Raw genomic sequence first — 16,064 nt, 5'->3', positions numbered from 1 at the left:
GTGGCATTAAAAAATCCTGGCACAGTGTAGCACTGCTATTTGCTATTACTTTAATTTATACAATCAATAAATTGTGGAGGGTCTTAAAACAGCAAGCACACAAACATGCACACACTCATACACCCGGCCTCTTCTCTTTCTAGCCTTCGCCATTGCCATGGTGACAGTCACATGGTTTGGCTGTCCCAGATTACTTAACCCACCCCACTGAGCAAAGCAACTCTACATTGTACTGCAAAACTGAACCCATTCCCCTCTCATCACTCTTTTACACACACACACACACACACACACACACCTCCTTTGAACTGTTTACTGCTGTAGTTAATAAAAAAAGCTTATGTAATGCCCATGGTCTTTACAATAGGAGCAGTCAGGCAAACCAAATATAGATACTCGTCAGCATCCATAAGTTCCCCAGGCTTCAAGATGTCTTGCAGGCTAAAACATTGTATATAAGAGTGCAGACTCGTATAGCAGCCCAAAGCTGTGAGGACAGAAGGAGGACTAGGAGAAGGGGGTTGCAGGCTGGCTTTTAGTATGCATCCTGCATCCTCTCATCTCTCTGCTTCATTCACCCTTTCTGAATGTGCGGTACAGGACAGAGATGAGAGCCCTTTGCAGAAAACGATGTGTGTGTATGTGTTTGTGTTTAATTAAGCAGCTGGATATATTTATATAAACTACAAGATTTTGAAATAAAGCTTAGTGTTGTATAATTACAATCATGTTTAAAAGCACATGATGGCTTTTAAATGGCATGTTTCCAGGTTTTAAATCTCTGGAATAAAAAAAAAGTGCTGTTTTGAAAGCATCCCGTGTTTACATGATAAACTGATACCTTCTGCTGTGCATGGCAAAGCTCATGTTTACAATAAAGATGCCTTTCATGCCATATTATCTAATCTAATCTAGTCTAAATATTAGAAATAAACCTTACTCAAATGACTTTGGATGTCCCATTGTCAACCTTCCCACCACCCCACTGCTATGTTCTCTCCACTGACTTCCTGTAGCTGCCTGCATGAGATTTAAAATTCTGATGCTTGACTACAAAGTCAAAAACAGACCAGCTTCCCCCTACCTCACGGCACTTATCTCACCCTGCACTGCATAACACTCCCTCCGATCCTTAACTACTTTTTAGGGTACAGGGAAGACAAGACTTTTTTCTGTTCTGGCACCAAACTTCCACTTGATGTCCAAAGAGCAGTCTTTAGCAGTCTTCAGACGACATCTAAAGACCTCCCTCTTCTAGCAATACTTAACTTAGCATTTCTCCTTTAAAAATAAACTCTATTTTCTCTCCCAACAGATTTTGAAACTGATTCTATTCGGTGTCCTAATGTACCAGCATTAGAATGTATTTATTAATGGAGACTTCAAAGTTCTTTTGTAAGTCCCTCTGGAAAAAAAGCAAAACAGGCCAAACACCATAATTGTAAATGTGTAATGTAATTTTAGGTTCTATCTCCAAGCACAATACACATTTTGCAGCCCAGACTAGAATTCTTCTAATAAGAACTTCTGTCACTCTTCTATGACTGATCCTTGTTTTGTCCTTCTGAAGTTAATTTAACATTCACTAGTGCAGCTGCAGAAACAGAAGCCTAATAGTGGAGATCTGATCACACCACAATACCAGTAACCTTGTATATTCAATTAATTGATCCTTCTTTCGATTTTGGATGCTGTGCAAGTCAACCCCATTATTGATTCATAGTCAAAAGCCAAGAAAACTTTTGCCATGTCAGCTACACAAGGACGGGACTCATGACGTCACCTGAGCTGTTGATGAAGCAGCATCACAGGGGGAGTGGTGAAAACTGCGCAGAGGATGAAATGCCATTTTCATCTCCGGCATGCTTATACTTTATCATTGCTTATAAAAGCACTGCAGACAAAGACTGTAAAATTGCTTTATGGAAAACATTTTAAAAAAGCGTTTAATGAGCTACAAGCATTCAAAGTAGGCTCCAAGCTGTTTGCATGCACTGTCTTTAACTTCATGTCAAAAGGCTAATGAGATTCAAATAGATAGTCGCCAAACATTGTCCAGACTGAAAAACATCAGACTGTATGTTGTTAATTCTCTGTCTCCACTCGGTCCTGCCCTGTATGTGTAACATTCCCTCTGGTCTGCAAACTCATGCTGTCTCATAAGAGCTCCTTTTGAACCCACCTTGGACATGTGATCATTTTAAATAAAAAACACAAAGCTGATCTCAGATCAGCATAGGATAAAAGCCTGACTGTAATTGTTGGCATATGAAAGGGTTTCAGATACACAGTAGTCCTATTCAACTTCAGCACAAAAGCAGGCCACTCCGAAACAGGAGGCTCTGACTATCAGGACTCGATTACCTCTTTATACTCGTTTAGAAAGCTTTTGTGTTTTCGTCGTTCATTGAAGAGCTACCTCAATGACCCGGAGAATTACTGTAAGATGATGTCATGATCTCTCCCGCCCAAACCAATACCTCCTTCTCCCAATATGTTTTGAGTACTATGCAAAAATAAAAAAAAATGAAAATCTATTTTTGATACATTTTAATAATTGAACAAATTAATTAAATGTCGAGCGTGTTAAATGATTCCATGGTAATGCATGGAAGATGTTTCATGGTTGCCAAAAATAATTTTCTGTTCTACTCAAACACAGAAAGCATATGTCCAGCAAGATCTTCGTTTACACATTTCAGGCCAACACACAAGCGCACACATACCGGGCTGTCTGGCAGATGAGGACGTAACGCTCAGAATGTTTTAGGAAGAATCCTAAATGAGCCAGGAGCATTGTGCTGAGGAGGCATCTCCATGACGACGAGAAGCCAGGCTAGACCAAAACAATCAACAGCACCAGATGGGGCAACTGGAGGGGGAAAAAAAATGTGCGGGTATGTGTGTGCGTGCATTGTATGGTTTCTGATAAACGTGGGGGTAAGAGTCCATTCTGAATGAACATATCCTAATTAGATCGGTCTCAGTCATCAAGAGAGGTCAAAGAGAAAGTGAATAAAGACTCACTCTGCCTATGAGCAAATAAAGACTAAGATATATGGTGTAGAGGGCAGATTACTATTGGGTATTATTTTACACTGCTTAAACTGATGAATTTACCAGTACTACTCTAGATTTAGAATCAACTGGGATTCACAATGATGTGTTAAATCATTTCCTCTCAGCTCCAGTGTCATTGCTTTTATCTTAAACTTGACTTTCATGCATGTTTCCTCCCTCCTCCTAAATAGATATACTACATTGTCCCTTGGCAATGTGAATTACTGTGTGAAAATGTCTGCCTGTTGTGCATCGCTCTAAACTGGCATCTTATCCAGGGTGTGTTCCTCCTTGTGAACAATAGATCAATAGATGTTAGGACACTGTGTAATTTGTAAATAAAAACAGAATGCAATGATTTGCAAATCTCATAAACGCAGAATCTATTCACAATAAAACATAATATATTATATTAATAATAAAAAAAACATATCAAATGTTTAAATTAAGGAAATATAAAATTTGAAGGAGAGAAAGGTTGGTAATTTTTTATTTGATGGCTGCAACACGTCTCCAAAAAGTGGGCAACAAAAGTCTGGAAAAGGTAAGTGTTATTATAAACATTTTGCAGCAAATTAGAGACTCTTAGATGTGAAAATGGGCAAAGCTTCAGCAATCTGTTAAAGACTGTGTCTACAAATTGTTGAACAATTTCAGAATAATGTACATAAACATAAAATTGCAAAACAGTTAAATATCTCATCATTTTAAGTACATGATATCATCAACATTTTTAAAGAATCTGGAGAAATCTCTGTGCACAAGGGACAATGGTAAAAACGGATTTTCTGTGATTTTTGAGCCCTCAGGTGCCACTGCAATGTTTAAAACTGTAATGATTCTGTAATAGAAATCCACCTACAAATGCAGGTTGAATTGCTATCATGCAAAGAAGAAGGCATGCCCGAACATGATCCAGAAATGTCACCATCCTCTCTGGGCCAAAGGAAAACTGTTCTGTGGTCAGATAAATCTAAATGTCTATTTTTTTTTTTTGGAAACCATAGACACCACCTCCTCCGGACTGAAGAGGAGAGGGCCCATCTTGTTTGTTGGTATATACAGCTTTTAAAGCAACAAATGCTTCCATCTAAAATCTAAAAGGCAATGCTAACTGCATACTGCATTAATTACAATGGCATTTAGTGTAATTATATATTATTGGAAGAATCTGGGTTCTGAACTGGCCTGCCTACAGTCTAGACATTTAACCGTTTGAAAACATTTGGCGCATCATGAAACAAAATATATAACAAATGAAAACCCAGAACTATAGAGCAGCTAGAATCCAGTATAAGACAAATAAGGACAAAAGTCCTCTCCTAAAACTTCAGCAACTGGTCTTCTCAGTTCCCAGATGTATACAGCCAGAAGTCATGATGCTACACACTGGTAAACATGGCCTTGTTGCAATTTTTTTGAGACCTGCAGCAATCAAATTAAAATGACCATCTTTTTTCCTTAAAATAGAATCTAATTCAATGTAGAGCCAATACTGGACCAACACCAAAATATTAAATATCTAATTATTTCCTATTGCTTCCAAATGACTACAATGTCTAGTATAATATGGGGTGCTGAACAGTACTTATTGCAGTAAACACACAGGATTGTGTACTTCTGGGGTTTTGGTTTTAGATCTATGGTTTATTTATTTCACTAATCCTCTTATGGCACAGAATCGGGTATCTTACACATCTAAGACCATCTGTGTGTTGTTTGAAGGTTATAGCTGGAGGACGAGTGCCTCAGTGTTGTCCAGATGGAGTTGTCATATCTTGTGTAAACGCCTGCACTGCTGTATCTATGCAAGTCTGCTGCATAAGCATCAGTGCAATAGGAAAATGCGAACAAATTGAAGATCACGCTGGATTTGAATGACAAAGCACAGACAGCAAACGCATAGAAATGACACACCTACTGCTATTAAACCTGACAAAGAGCTGCAACCGCTCATGTCTAGTCGGCAAAACAACAAATCTCTATTAATGAAAGACCTATTTTGTGTATACATTATGGCAAGGTTTTGCCTACTGTGATGATACTACAAATATTTGCCTTCTGTTGTATTTTTGTTGTAAACTTTACTTGCTACTCCTGTCTACTTTCTGCATGACATCAGGTGCTGTAATAAGCCCAATGATTTGATATGTTAGAAAATAATTTGTTAAAAGGCAAAAGATGAGGTGCTTCTCGTCTGATCACCTCTGGTGCAGAGCATTTGTCACTCTTTAAACATGGAGTATTAAATCTGTAATCATGGTTTATTCAATCTGTATAGAAAGTGAAATATGACAACCTGCAAATAGGATGATATGTCATTCAAGCCAACTGTGCTGTCATTCAGGTAAGACATCAGATTTCACCTTGCGTTTCACACAGAAACACAGTGATTAAAAGCCCAACATTGAGGAAGAATTTTTAAAAATATTGACAATATTAATAAAAGCAATCCATGTACTTGACCTTTACAGGAAATCACTTGACCTTTTTTCAACCATTGAATGGGGAATGAATCTAAATTATTTATGGACAATTTATTCCAGACTATAAGTGCAATAAATGTCCAGGCATGTAGGTTCCTCAATGATTTCTAGCATCAGTGAAAACTAGAAGGGCAGGCAGGGTGAGCAGCGCCTGTTCATTTAAAATGTGATCGATATCAGATTGAGAAGAGTGACAATGTACCAGTCGCATGTTAGTTCGGCCCATTGAGCAGGACCTGATTTTTGGTCCTGGTCCTCAGGACACATTCAGCATGGCTGCAGCAAGCCACAGAACTACCTTTAACCGCAGCCTCATTTAGACAGAACTAGAATTAAGGCCAGTTTACAGGCTACATAAAGCCAGAACTAGATAGAACATCCTCTACCAAATTCTGTACACACTGTCAAAATATACAGACACTACAAAGCATGCTTCACAAGCTCATGCTTCCTTCCTCATTTTGTCTAGTTTGCTCATTAGGGAGCTACAGCTACATCGGGATTTCTTGAATGCTGCATTGTGACAATGTGTTTTGGTCAAATTCTCTTTGGTCAAAGGTTATGAATGAATGAAACAAAATGATTAACCTCACATTTAACCTTTGCATTTGTACAATTCCTGTAGATTTGTTGTCCTTTAGAGCAGGAGGAAATAATTATTCAACTCAGTATTAATTTGTATTTATCATGTTTTCAAATGTAGACAACATGTTTAAATAACTCAGTAAAACAATGCAAAATCATGACAATGCAAATGTGAAATACAGACAGACGAATGGGGGCTGATCAAACAGGCTAACACACAGACAGATAGACAAGTCTTTGTGTCTGGAGTAGAAGCGTCTGGGTGAGAGAGAGAGAGAGAGAGAGAGAGAGAGAGAGAGAGAGAGAGAGAGAGAGAGAGAGAGAGAGAGAGAGAGAGAGAGAGAGAGAGAGAGAGAGAGAGAGAGAGAAGCTCCACTCTTCACTAATAGCACAAAGTGAACAAGCTGGCTGAAGAAATTGAGTCAAATCAATTCAGGGTTGACTTTGATATATACCATCCCTTCCTTTACTGTGAACACGATAGGATTTCCCACAAAATCATGTTGAGTTAATAATCTTGTAAGTCGATAAAAGAGCCGATGTGCATAGGAAATGTACTTATGTAGTAACGCATTGCACATTTTCACATGCTTCAGGTTTCAGTGTTCGGTTTTTGTGAAAAATATCTACTAATAATTGAGCTGATATTTATTAGAGATATAGAATCAAACTACTAACATGATACAGTATATATATATTATTTATAGACAGGACATGCTTTTTTCTTTTTGATGCTTTTATATAAAGCTGATATTATTGAGCACTCTATACTGCCATATAGCTCAAATTCATAAGGAAAAATAGCACATGCATGTAAGCAGGTTACCTTTAATACATGATTAATACTTACATACAATGTTGAAGTAACCAGTATAGAATTTAATAAAGCCAAGTTGGGTAGGTTATTTTTAAACATTCTTTACTGTTGAGCTGATTAGATGTTTCTTTTATATTTTTACAAAGTTGTTTTTTTCTTGCTTATCTGTAAATGCAGCAGTGAGTACATCTGCATAAAATCTGTGGTAAAATAATATTATTATATTGATTTTACTTTTTTATTTACAGCATTCAGAAGACATTATTATCTTCATTATCTAATTGACTTGCAGTCAGAAATATATTCTCATACAAGTTCACTAAGTCAGCTACTAAGAACCTTTAAGTTAAAATCCTACTGAAAAATATTTCATTGAAGACAACATTAAAGAAAACACACAAGGCAAGATTAATATTATTATTTCTTAATTAATTAATTAATTTATTTATTTATTGCAAGAAAGGGGTGCAGAGTGGTGGTGTGTTAAAAGTTTTTACACAAAGACTCTTGAAAGTCTTGATGTTACAGAGCCAGAAAAATGTCTGGATTACAGTAGGTCAGAGGTGGCAAAAGTACACACATCCTTTACTTAAGTAGAAGTACAGATACTCATGTTTTAAAATACTCTGGTAAAAGTTGAAGTACTGATTAAACTTTTTTACTTAAGTGAAAGTAAAGAAGTCTTGGCTCTGACATGTACTTAAGTAAAAAGTAGTTATTACTGCTACCTGTTTTAGATAGATAGATAGATAGATAGATAGATAGATAGATAGATAGATAGATAGATAGATAGATAGATAGATAGATAGATAGATAGATAGATAGATAGATAGATAGATAGTCCATGCTGGTGATAAGGTATCAAAGCCAGTCCTACATGCCTTCTTTCTTACTGCGCTGGCGTGAAACAAAGTATGAACCCTTCAAAAAGCACACATGCTTTTCAGCAGTGGTCGCTTAGTGGTTTAAGGCTTGTGCCTCATCTAAACATACTTCCAAGTCTGATCTCTTCCATGGTTGAGTGGGTTAAGGCTGATCCCTTGCTGATGGTGAGGATCAGGGTTTGAATCCTGCTAGTTGCAATGTAGGTTATGTTCCTGCTTTCTTAGCTTTATATTCTTGTGTTGACGGTTTAAAGGTAGATAGACCTGCTCTAAACAAGCTTCCGGGCCTGTCTTCCCTGATGGTTCAGTGGGTTAAATCAGGTTTCTTGCTTTTGGTGGGGTTCAGGGTTTGACTCCTCCTTTCTGTCTACCAGTCACGATCAGGATTCACTTCCTACATCTTTCTTTAGCGATATATTTTTGAAAAGAAAGATAGACCTGCTCTAAGTCTGTCCTCACCAATGGTTCAATGGGTTAAGGTTGGTATTTCGCTGGTGGTGGTGATCATGGTTCGAATCCTGCTTTCTTCCTGTTATTTACAATGTGGGTTCAACTTGCATCTGTATTCGCTTCCTACATCTTTCTTTACCGTTAAATTGTTGTGTTGATGGTTTGAAAAGAATGATAGACCTGCTCTAATCAAGCTTCCCATCCTGTTTTTTTCTGATGGCTTAGTGGGTTAAGGCTGGTACTTTGCTAATGTTGGTGGTCAGGGTTCAAACCTGGCTTTCTGTCTGCTAGTCATGAGGTAGGTTATATTCCTGATTCCTACATCTTCATATTCTTGTTTTGATGGGTTAAAAAGAAAGATAGACCTGCTCTAAACAAGCTTCCCAGCATGTCCTTCCTGATAGTTCAGTGGGTTAATGCTGGTGCCTTGCTAATGGTGTGATTCAGGGTTCGAATTCTGCTTTGTCCCTGCTAGTCACGTCATGGGTTTGCTTCCTATGTCTGTCTTTAGCATTATATTCTTGTGTTGATGGTTTGAAAGAAAAGATAGACCTGCTCTAAACACTCAATGCAGCCGGTCCTTCCCGATGGTTCAGTGGGTTAAGACTGGTATTTCGCTGTTGGTGGGGTTCAGGGTTCGAATCCTGCTTTCTGTGTTTCTGTCTGGTCTGAATTTCTTGCTTTGAAGCTTGAAACAAATGATAAACCCCCCAAAAAAAGAAGGTGTGTTGTGGGACTTGATGGCTTTGTGATAAAAGCCTTGCCTCTGAGTTCAGAGGTTGCTGGTTCGAATCTGGCTTGTCCCCACACTGGGTAAGCTGGGTGGAAAGTAGTGTCTGGTGAGCAATGAGGTAGTTGACTGTAAACAAAGGCTGTGAAGACCTGCTGCTTCACAGCCTCAGAAAAAGTGAGGGTGATATGTTTTTGGCAGAATTTTTCCCTATATATGCAAAACTAAGTCGAAACTTTTTTGAACGTTTTTGCTTCATAACCCCCTGTTTTCATCTACTCAGACACCGGGGGGGCAGATGCCCGGATATTGCCCCCCTGCTTCAGGATACGCCCTCCGAAACCACATCCAACCTTCCACGCAGCCATTTCCGACACCTTCCTTATTACAGCCACCAGAACCTTCCACACTATTAACTTTGAGCCCTGGCCGGGGTTTGAACCGGCAACCTCTCAACCCAGAGGTGAAGCTCTTCCATTTGAGCCACAGGATCTCCTGCAAGAACCTGATTTTTAGGACCTTTTCTGGTTCTTTTTAAAAACTTTTTAAACAATTTAAATGATATCTAAGGGGTAGGAATCGAACCGGGTGAGTCAGATAGCAGCGACCACTTCACTGACCATTACACCAACACAGGAGAGGCAAACAAACCTTTGCTTATTGGACTCTTGACTTTTCTGAAGTTAGGAGACCAGTGTTTTCTCTTAGATCATGATGGTAGAGGGTCAAAACTTCTCCTTCCTGTGAGAAGTGACTCAGGTACAAGAACCACATCTCCAACACCTGCACCACTGATATACCATGATTTGCCAGCAACCAATTTTAATGATCTTTCATTGTTCTGTTTTTAAAAACTTCTTATAATGTTCAATATGAAACTAGAGGTAAGAATCGAACCAGGGAAGTCTTTCATCATAGATCACTAATGGCATTACTTCAAAACTCAAAACTTTGTTAGACATGTAAATAAGCAGGAAAGACAGAGACAAAGACAAAGAGACACAGACACAGCTTTAGAAAGAGTGAGAAACAAATAGAGAGACAGCAAGAGAGAGACATATACAGTGAGACAGAGACATTTACTAAAAGAGACACAGAGACAATTAGATAGAGAAAAAAGAGAGACAAAGATAGCGAGATATACCCACTTCCTGTTGGAAGTGTTTATCCCGAGCGACTCTTAATGATCTCATTTACTAAATGAGCAGTAGTGAGTTAAGGGCTTGCTCAGGTGCCCAAAACTGGCAGCTTGGAGGTGTTAAACATGTATCATATGTACAGCATGTGCTCTTCACAATATACATGCTTCCGTTAGGAAATATTATTAGAAGGCATGGAATTAGCTTCCATTGTTATGCTGATGATACTCAGCTATATATTTCATCTAAACCAGGCGATACAGCTCAATTAACCCGGATAACTGAGTGTGTTAAGGAACTAAGAGATTGGATGACCCATAACTTTCTACTTTTAAATTCTGATAAGACTGAGATTTTGCTCATCGGCCCAAAAACTAGTATACAGACGCTCCAGCATCTCAACCTGCATTTAGACGGATGTTCTGTAACCACTAGTTCAACGGTAAAAGACTTGGGTGTTATTTTAGACAGCGACTTGTCTTTCAAAAATCACATCAATCAAGTTACAAAAACAGCCTTCTTTCACCTTAGAAATATTTCTAAGCTAAGAAATATGTTGCCCATATCCGATGCAGAGAAGCTCGTCCATGCGTTCATGACCTCCAGAATAGACTACTGTAATGCGTTACTAGGTGGATGTCCTGCATCATTAATAAATAAGCTTCAGTTAGTCCAGAATGCAGCAGCCAGAGTTCTTACAAGGTCAAAAAAATATGATCACATAACCCCGATCTTATCGTCCCTACATTGGCTTCCGGTTAAGTTTCGAATAGACTACAAACTATTACTCCTCACTTATAAAGCACTAAATGGTTTGGATCCCATATATCTATCCTGTCTTTTAACACGCTACAATCCGCCACGCTCCCTGAGATCTCAAAACTCTGGGCTTCTAGTAGTTCCTAGAATAGCAAAGTCCACTAAAGGTGGTAGAGCATTTTCACATTTAGCTCTAAACTCTGGAATAGTCTTCCTGACGGTGTTCGGGGCTCAGACACACTCTCCCAGTTTAAGTGTAGATTAAAAACATATCTTTTTAGCAAAGCCTACACATAACATACGTCTCACATCATAACCTTGTGCTCCAGAACATCTGATCACATGCACATTATCAACTTGTGCTGTTAATATTATGAACAGCAGCTACGCTAATTCCTCTCCACTGCTTCTCTTCTCTCCCACCCCGAGACACCCTGAGGTTTGGCCAGCTCCAGTCACCTCCCACCTCGTAATGATTACGGACCTTTGAAGAAGTAGATGCCGAACTCACAAACATCCCGAACCATCTAGAGACGTACCAGTGCCATTTGGATCCCGCTACATGTGTGGAGTTTTGACATTGGACCTCCTGGAGTGTTTAAAGGCTCTGGCATGGAGAAGCTGATGCTGGATCTGTGGAGATCACAAATGCTGAGCTCATAAAACTCGGAGCTACTAACCATATAGACTGTATAAGACTGCAGAAAGAACATCACTTATAATCTTATACTCCAGTAATCATGTTAGTTCTCACTGTCCAGTGTTCTGTATTGTTGAAAGATTTATGATCAAACTCTTGATGTCACCCAAATGAGGATGGGTTCCCATTTTGAGTCTGGTTCCTCTCAAGGTTTCTTCTTCATAACATCTAAGGGAGTTTTTCCTTGCCACAGTCGCCACGGCTGCTCATCAGGGACAAATTCACACCATTCACCATCACTGTTGATTTGTGTAAAGTTGCTTTGAGACAATGTCTGTTGTGAAAAGCGCTATACAAATACACTTGACTTGACTTGACTTGATATATATAAGCATATGTACAGTGATTAAATATAAAGACTATATCAGTGCAGAGACGTGTGGACATCATTTAGAGCCTTTGCTATGTTTCCATACGGACAGTTAATGAGGTGATACCGGAGAAAACGCACCTCTTCAAGTCAAGTCAGGAAGCTTTTATATATATATATATATATATATATATATATATATATATATATATATATATATATATATATATATATATACATGTATATATATATATATATATATATATATATATATATATATATATATATATATATATATATATATATATATATAATTATAGACATTTTACAGATTTAAATGATTGTTTTTATCTGTACGATCAATAAAGACAGTAATTTAAGTTTGTGTCGCCATTATGAGGGAAAAACCCACAAAACGCCACCCAGAGGGTTAATTGTGAGAATCATGCTGGATTTTGGTGTTTGATTTGAGACTCAGAAATAAAACAAAAGTTTACTGATTAAAAATATTTTTAGCTGGAGTTAATTTATTTATTTTATATCCACATATAGAACACAAGCAGAGAAAAGATGATGATGATCAGGAATGTGTCTGTTCTCAGTCATGTTCTCATCACTGACTCCCTCTGTCTCATCCACATTAACCCCAAACTTCTTACTGCCTTCTGTGGTGAGTGAGAGTCAGGACTTTATACACCAGTGGATTGAACGCGCAGTAACAGGAAATCGGTTGTTCGGCTGAAATCGGCGCGCAGTGAAAATAAAAAAATAATATTTCACCAAATCAATGGATTAAAACTAAAGTAACGAGTCTGTTTTGAAAATGTAAGAAGTAAAAAGTACAGATATTTGTGTAAAAGTGTAATGAGTAAAAGTAAAAAGTTGTCTGAAAAATAAATAGTGGAGTAAAATACTGATACCAGAAAAAATCTACTTAAGTACAGTAACGAAGTATTTGTACTTCATTACTTCCCACCTCTGCAGTAGGTGGGTAAGATTCAGCTACTGTCTCTCAGTGTAACAGCATCACTGTAGTTTGTGTAACAGGATCATATTATATACCATTTTTTATTTAATTCAATGAGCAATTTATCCACTCCAGGCACAATTAATAGGAACACAACACTTATACAAGCAATGTGTTACATTGCATCTATTTTATCTCAAGGACTTTCATGTCCTGTTTTTTTCATCGGTATAAAATATTATTGCTAACTAGCGTACTTTAATGCCTCGTAACAACACGGCAATAGGTCAATCTGCCATAGCATTCCCAAGCACTAGTCCTTTTATCACAGGCACAGGTCTGTTTCACACACATTTAGATTCTTGCAGTCAAATTGATTTTTGAAATAGATTTGACCTAATCACATATCTGCAGGCTGTATAGCATAGCTGTGTATTTGAACTACACTGGGTGCACTGGAGCTTGCTAAACACAATCCAGATGGGGACAGGCTTTGACGGAGGGAGCTCAGCAGGGTGGGCTCATGCTTATGTGTTTCATCTGCCATTATCTGTCATTTTCCTCCATGCATCCTCTCACAGCACTGATTCACCCGGGCCCCTCAGTCACCCTTTATCAACCCCCACCCTCTCCCTGTTTTTCCACCTCCTTCTCCTCACTCTCCCTCTCATCACATATACACTCCCCCCATTGTGTTATTCCCTCTCTATGTCTGCACAGCACTAAATAATTCTTCCTCACCTCTCTGGTGGAGGTCTCTGAGAGCTGTGGAGATAAACAGATAGAGAGGTACAGAATAAAGTTGCACATAAAATGTGTGTGCATTGCTGTGATGAAAGTGGTGACATTATAAAATCCCTGAGAAAATGAAAATAGTCTATGAAAGTGCATTTATCACTTTTATATAATGGATAACTTTATTGTATTACAAAACTTCTGTACATTTGTGCAATTCATACAAATGTGACCACAAACTGGTGAAATAATTGCTTGTCATGCTTTTTCAGTTGGTCCTGTTTGCCATTTGTAATATTATCCTCATTAGACTGGCATATGGAGAGTCAGGTGAAGAGGACTGGTTTAGTCCTGAGCTCAGGTTACTCTGTTTAAAAGCTCCTCTTTGTGTGGATTTCCTCTGAGTTCTTAATTTTCTTCTCAGCTTCCAAAACATGCAAGGAATTGCTTAAAGGTGAAAGTTATCTTGCTCTTAATCCACCATTATACTAATGTGGATAAAGTGATCATGAAGATGAACAAATAAATTTATTGTCATTATAAATTCTTTGAATTGTTTACATCACTTGACAAGACTCATCATTTTTTGGTTTACTAACATTTGATTGAACTTCCAGTAGCTATTTTATCCAGGATCATGTTGGATCTGGAGTCTAGGTACATCCTGGTACACTGGGTGCAAGGTGTGAGAATTTGTTAGTCCACCGCAGGCCACCATTCAGGCATAACATTATGACCACCTGCTTAATATTGTTTTGGTTCAATTTTTGTTGTCAAAACAGTCCTTACCCATTGAGCATTAACACCATTAACTTCATCATCAATTTGAGCTACAGGAGCTCGTCTGTTGGATCGACCACACGGGTCAGTATTCACTCTTCACGTGCATCAATGAGCCTCGGCTTCCAATGACGCTGTCGCCGGTTCACCACTGTTCCTTGGAGCACTTTTGATAGATACTGACCACTGCAGACCAGGAACATCCAACAAGAGCTGCAGTTTTGGAGATGCTCTGATGCAGTTGTCAAATTCTTTAGAAATTTTTCAGGAAAAAAGATCCCCTTACTGCTTAATATATCCCTCCCACTAATAGGTGCTATGATGAAGAGATACTCAGTGTTATTTACTTAGTCATAATGTTGTAATAAGATAATATTATGCCTGATTGGTGTATATTAACACGTTTTAACACACATATATTCACAACTGCAGGCATGAGGAAATTTTAAAAATATATATATCACCAACTACTAAAACCATCTTAATCATTGTGGTGATAAAAAGAGAAATGGATGTGTAAAACTTATTTGGGAACTCCTAAAAATTCTGAAAGCACATTATTGTAGTTTTCTGTTAGATCTAAACTAAAAGCAAATTATTATACACTTCCCTGACTGTGTTGCCATAAATCATCAAGTTACAAGCAATGGAGACTGATGAAAGGCTTACTTGAGTTGTATTTCATGTACAGTCTGCTATTCTGCAGTGACCCTGGGTGTTATTAGTTGCTGCAAGGCAAATAAAAAGACACCCCACCGGCAGTCCATCTGCACACACTGAAATCTATGCCATCTCCACAATTACACACACACACACACACACACACACACACACAGCTCAAACTCAACAGGGCCTCTGTGAATCCTGCCAGAGTGTGACATCAAATCAGACAATCACTCTCAGAGAGCACAGTCTGCTTGCACATGGAACTGTGTCATGATTGTAGCAATGGTGGTAGAAATGACTACCTCACTCCAAAGCTAACAGCTAGCACTGCAGTGTTAATACTATCTCCCTGTTGCAAACTCCCATTAGAGTACCCATGACAAGCCATTTCAGTGGAGCCATGTCAAATGTAACTGGCTCTAAGTGTAGAGGTGTTAATGATTCCTTCTCCAGCAGAGAAAGTGACACAAACATATAAAGTAAGCATTGAGAAATCATGTAGATGGGAAATTATTTAAACAAGTTGATAACCGATGAGAATATGTAAAAATATAAATGTAGAAATATTAGAATTTATATATAACTCACTGTCCAACTGCATTGTAAGTTCTCTGATATGACTTAAAGTATAGACCCCGATAGAAGAAGAGGCAATTCAGTGCATTTATGTGAACCAATTTACAAAGTCAAGCTAGTGGTAAGTCATGTGGCTCTCAAGGCCAATACTGTTCTCACAAAGACGTATGTAATCATGAGAATAAGACGTTAACCATAAGGGTCCAAATGTAATCTAAAACAAAAGTTGTTCCAGTGCACAACTGTTTAAAAGATAAGACGTAGAGATGTGTAAAGCTGGGACAATTTGCAAAGCATGGGAGACCACTTTACACTTAATCATGTTAAATGCACAGATGGAGAAAGACGAGAGCCACTGATACAAAACCAAGGACAGACGAGAGAGAGACAACTGCTTCGTTTTATTCAGCAAGAATCAAG

This window comes from Silurus meridionalis, chromosome 23 (assembly GCF_014805685.1).
Source record: "Silurus meridionalis isolate SWU-2019-XX chromosome 23, ASM1480568v1, whole genome shotgun sequence".
Classification (NCBI taxonomy): Eukaryota; Metazoa; Chordata; class Actinopteri; order Siluriformes; family Siluridae; genus Silurus; species Silurus meridionalis.
Note: the sequence above shows the minus strand (reverse complement) of the source record.